The 5339-nt window shown below is 34.5% G+C and overlaps 1 pseudogene; it reads right to left on the minus strand.

The window, feature by feature from the left end:
* Window positions 1–716: 716 nt before the first annotated feature.
* LOC103293848 (ubiquitin-conjugating enzyme E2 C-like) lies at window positions 717–1445 on the minus strand (annotated as a pseudogene).
* Between the last annotated feature and the right edge of the window lie 3894 nt (window positions 1446–5339).

The following is a 5339-nucleotide window of genomic DNA, read 5'->3' on the forward strand; positions in this document are numbered from 1 at the left end:
CAATGTTTATAGTGTTGTTCAATTCTTCTATTTCCTTATTGATCCATTTTAAATAATTTTAAGTGTACAATCCAATGTCATCAAGTACATTTACAATGTTAACCAACTATCACCACTATTCAGTTCTACAAACTTTCATTATCGCGAACAGGAACTCTACACCCATTAAACAATAGTTCTGTATCCCTCCTCTTTCCAGCCACTTGATTATCTCTAGTCTCTATGAATTTGCCTATTCTAGCTCTCAGAAGTTTGGCTATTCTAGGTACCTCATATAAGTGGAATTCTACAATTTTGTTCTTTGTTTCTGGCTTATTCACATAGCATAATGTTTTCAAGGTTTATCTATGTTGTAGCACACAGAATTTTATTCTTTTTTCAGGCTATAATATTATTCCATTATACATATATATGATATTTTTATTCACTCATTTCTTGATAAACATTGACTTGTTTCCACTTTCAGTTATTGTCAGAAATGTTGTTATGCATATTTGTATACAAGTACCTGTTTAAGCTCCTGCTTTCAAATTTTTTTTTTTTATATAGATCTGGGAGTACAATTGCCAAATCATATGGTAATTCTATGTCTAAGTGTTTGAGGAACTGCCAAACTGTTTTTCACAGTGACTGCACCATTTACATTCCAACCAATAGTGCACAGAGGTTCCAACTTTCCCATATCCTTACCAACACTCACTATTTTTTTTTTTTTCAATTCAAAATGTATTTATTTAATATATTCATCACAGGGGCTCAACCAGAGACTTAATTTAAAAAACAGACACAAAGCAAATATGACACCACAGCTGAAGATAGAGTCCTATACAGAAATCAAGGCAAGGACAGACCATCCAAGGAAAAAAGTAAAAAGACAGCACAAGGAGACAGGCTGGACAGCCCAGGTCAGGGCTCTTGGCTGGAGACCTGCTTTGCGTAGTTTTCCTGTAGGTACTTCTTGAAGGCTGTGGGGTTTTTCCAGAGCTCTGCAGCCTGTGTGTTCAACAGGCTATCAATGTTGGGTTCTCCTAGCAGGCTCTGGATGGAGAGCAGGATGGTCCTGACGTCATACAGGGCAGACCACTAGTCCTTTAGGATGTCCAGGCAGATGTTACCCTGGGTGTCTACGTTGGGGTGGTGGCAGGGTGTGAGGAATTTCACCGTGGGTGCATTGTACGGGTAGTCACTGGGGAACTCTAGGGAGAGTTTATACCTCAAGTCTTCGTATACTGTGCCAGCTGCTCCATGGATGGTCCCCACCCATTTGAGAAGGTTGTCTGATTCAGGGAAGGCAGAAATTCCTTTGTCGCCAGACGTCATGCGGGTCATCAGCTCCTGCCGTAAACTCTTGCCCACTTGGCCTGGGCAGTGTCCCCGCTGGGCTCGGCTCCTGTACAAGCTGCAGCGATGCTGGCAGTGGCTGGGTCGCGGTTTTGGGAGGCCATCCGGGCAGGACTGGCAAAGACGTGAACTCGGAGAACACGACTATAACTCAACACTCACTATTTTTCATTTTTCTGATAATAGCTATCCTAATGTGTGTATAGTGGTATCTTGTGGTCTCAACTTGCATTTCTCTAATCTAGTGATAATGAGCACCTTTTCGTATTCAGTCCCTTTTAAAATTGTCATTTATTTTCCTTCTACATGTATTTAAGCATCCTAATGCATTGCCATAGTTTTTCTATGGTAATGTATTATCATGCTTTTTCTTTAATTATCCTTTAAGGAGATTAAAAATGAAAATAAATTTTAGTCATCCATATTTACAGTTTCTGGTGTTCTTTGTTTCTTTGACTGACTCAAATTTGCATCAGGTATTACTGTTCTCCTATCTGAAGTACTACTTCTAGCATTTCTTGTAGTGATGGTCTCTGAGCATGAAAATGTATATTGACAGTATTTTCTTTTCATACTTTAAAAGATACTACTCCATTTTCTGGTTTACATAGCTTCTGATGAGAAGTCTATGAATTTCCTATTGTTCTTTCTCTGTAAGTAATGTCTTATTACTTTTCTTCTCTGTCTGCTTTTAAGATTTTTCTCCTTGTCCCCAGCTCTCAGAAGTTTGGCTATTCTGTGTCTTTGTGTGTTTCTTTGTGTCTTTATTCTTCTTGGGCTTTTTCTGAGATTCTTAGACCTGTGCATTTATCATTTTCATAAACTGTAAAAATATTTTGGCTACTATTTCTTCAAATAGCTTTTCTGTTGTTCCCTCTCCCTTCTCTCTTAGACTTAAATTACATAAATTTTAGACTGCTTGATATTTTTTCATTGGTTGCTTGCTCTACTTTTTTTGTTTTTGTTTTTGCTGTTTGCCTTCCATGTTCCATTTTGCCTTTTATTCCTGCAGTACCTACTCTACTATTAATCTGATCTAGTGAATTTTTTTTGTTTCAGATCTTAATTTTTTTTGTTTCTAGAAGTTCCATTTTTTTTTTATTGTTTTCCACTTGTTTCTTTAAAATGTTCATTTTTAATCTACATTCTTGGGCATATGGAATATGTTTATACTAGATGTTCTGATATTCTTATCTGATAATTCTATCTATTTTTATAATTTCTGGGTACATTTCTAATAATTGACTTTTTCTTGGTTATAGATTATATTTTCCTGCTTTTTATATGCTTGAAAATTTTGAATTGGATGCCAGACCTCGTGAATTTTATGCTGGTAACTGCTAGATTTTGTTGTATTTCTTTAGAAAGTGTTGGACTTTCCTTTGTCACACAGTAAAGTTATTTAAAACCTTTGAGGTTTACTTTCATACTTTATGAGGGGGGGTTCAGAGATGTCTTTAATCTAGGGTTAGTTAGTCTTACTACAAAGGAGATATCCTGCTGAATACTCTATCTGATGCTCCATAAATTGTAAAATCTCCAACAGTTACTGGTAATAATATGGACTATTTGTAACCCAATGTGAGCTCTGAAATTGTTTGGCCTACTTATTTCCTTGTAGAGTTTCAGGTCATGTATGTGTGGATTACTAGTCAGCCAAAATTTTGAGAACCCCCACCTGTAGATCTCTGTACTCTTTCTCTGTGCAGTTACTCTCTCTCCAGTGTTCTTCCATATAAATTCTAGCTACCTTGGTCTTTCTGAACTCCAGTCTCACTCTCCTCAACTCAGAGAAAATGTCGGGCTCTATTTGAATTTCCCTTCTCTGCTCTGTGGCCTGGGAACTGTCTCTAGGCAATGATGTAGGACAATCATAGGACTCACTTTGTTTCTCTTTTCTCAAGAATTGCTGCATTCTGTTTCTTGTCCAATGTCTGTAAAACCAGTGTTTCATACACTTAGTTCAATTTTCTAGCTGTTTGGAGTAGAGGGTAAATCTAGACTCAGTTATTATAGCCTAGCTAAAAGTGGAAGTTTTCATTTAAACTTTTAGAACATTTTATTTCTTTCTAGGGGGTAAATATTTGTATGTTCTTCTTTTAGCTAAATTCTACATGTCTTTTTAAAAAAATTGAGTGAAAAGCAGCTCAGAAATATATGGACCCACATTACAAATCTCTACATATACAACATTAGAACTGAATATCATTAATTTGCTTCAAATATTTCCCCAAGTAATTAAATATATAGTAAATATATTATCCTTGCAGTAGTCATTATTCTAAAATTTTTAATATATATAGATTCATTTGACCCTCACAACAATTCTATGACTTCAGCACAATGAATGACACTGTTGTATAAATGAGGCTAAGGAGCAGTAGTACAGTGGTAAAGTTATATGTTGAAGGTCATTCAACTAGTAAGTAGAGCAGGAATATGAATCCAGAGAATCTGGCTGAATAATTTGAGCTAATAACCACCATTCTACATTGCCTCTTATAAAAATGAAATGCATAATACAGAAAGATTAAGTAGAAATGTTCTGTCCTTGATCCTCAATCCTAATTTCCTTATTTATTAATCAGAGGAAAATAAAATGATGAAGTTTTATATCATTCCAATCCATTTTTAATGCTTTAAACTTCATTTACATATTTCAACAGATAATAGGTAATATGTTTGTGTTTTATATATAAGAACTTATATATAATTAATAAAAGTTATTATATCCTAATATAATTCTATGACTTGCTTTTTAACATTTTATTCTTGAAAATAATTCATGTTGATACATGTATACGTGCATTTTTATTTACTCAGTTGTCTATGCTGCATATCACTGATTTTACCTAAATACTCCAAAAAAATTTATAAAATTCTTTCCAAGTAGTGAAACCCATCAGATAATCTAAACCTGTTCTTTCTCCCCCTTCCCTGGAGACCTTCCTCCCCTGCTCCCTTCTGTACTAGCTGTTTTCTAGCTCTGCTGAGCCAGCTGCCCTTCTGGTTCTTTGCCTCACTCCTGTGTAAGTTCCTTTCTTATCTTCATTTTATGTATTCCTTTTCTTGGTTTGCTTCCTCATTTTGAAGGGTACATTCTTTAATTATTCTAGAAGTGTGCATGGAAAATAAATATTTGAAACTTGCTTCTTGCAATTCTTCTCTTTGTCCTACACTTGATTGATAATTTGTCCAAGTATAGGTTTTAGGCTGAAATAGTTTCCCCTCTGACTGTGACAATATTGTTTTGGTGCATTTTTATTTTCCAATGAACTTATTCTAGATAGACTGGATGTGATCTATTTTTATTCCCTTCATTTAGGCTTTTGAGAGCTTTTCTTTTAACTTTGATGTTCTAAGATTTCAAAATTTGTAAGAATTGGTAATTATTTAAAATTTTATAATACACAGGTTGTAACTTAAAAAATATTTTATTGACTTTTAGAGAGAGAAGAAGGGAAAGGGAGAGAGAGAGAGAGAAATATCAATATGAGAATGGAACATCGATTGGTTGCCAATCAAACCAACAACCTTTCAATGCACAGGACGAGACACCCAACCAACTGAGCCATACTGGCTAGGGTCATAGGTTGTAACGTGTAATCTGGAAACTTCTATCTTTTATTTTGTGGAATTAAAATATTATTTAAAAGTAGCTTTATTCCCTCTGCTTTTTTGTTCTCTTTCTGGACATTTTGATGTTGAATCTCCTGCACTGATCTTATCTCACCTATTTCTTTGTATTTTTCTTTTACTTTTTGACAAGTCCTCAACATTATCTTTCAAACTTCCTATTGAATTTCTATTATTTCAGTTACCAAATATTTTTTAAAGTTTTAAGACTTTTTTTGTTATTTTCTGACTGTTCCTTTTTATAGCAACCTGTTTCCGTCTATTCCTGTGTCATGAATATAATCTCTTATTTCTTTGAGAACATTACAGTTTAAAATGTTTATCCTCATTGTCTTTATTTTCTTATTTTTCTGATTGATTTG

The sequence above is a fragment of the Eptesicus fuscus genome, chromosome 13 (assembly GCF_027574615.1).
Source record: "Eptesicus fuscus isolate TK198812 chromosome 13, DD_ASM_mEF_20220401, whole genome shotgun sequence".
NCBI classification, from domain to species: Eukaryota; Metazoa; Chordata; class Mammalia; order Chiroptera; family Vespertilionidae; genus Eptesicus; species Eptesicus fuscus.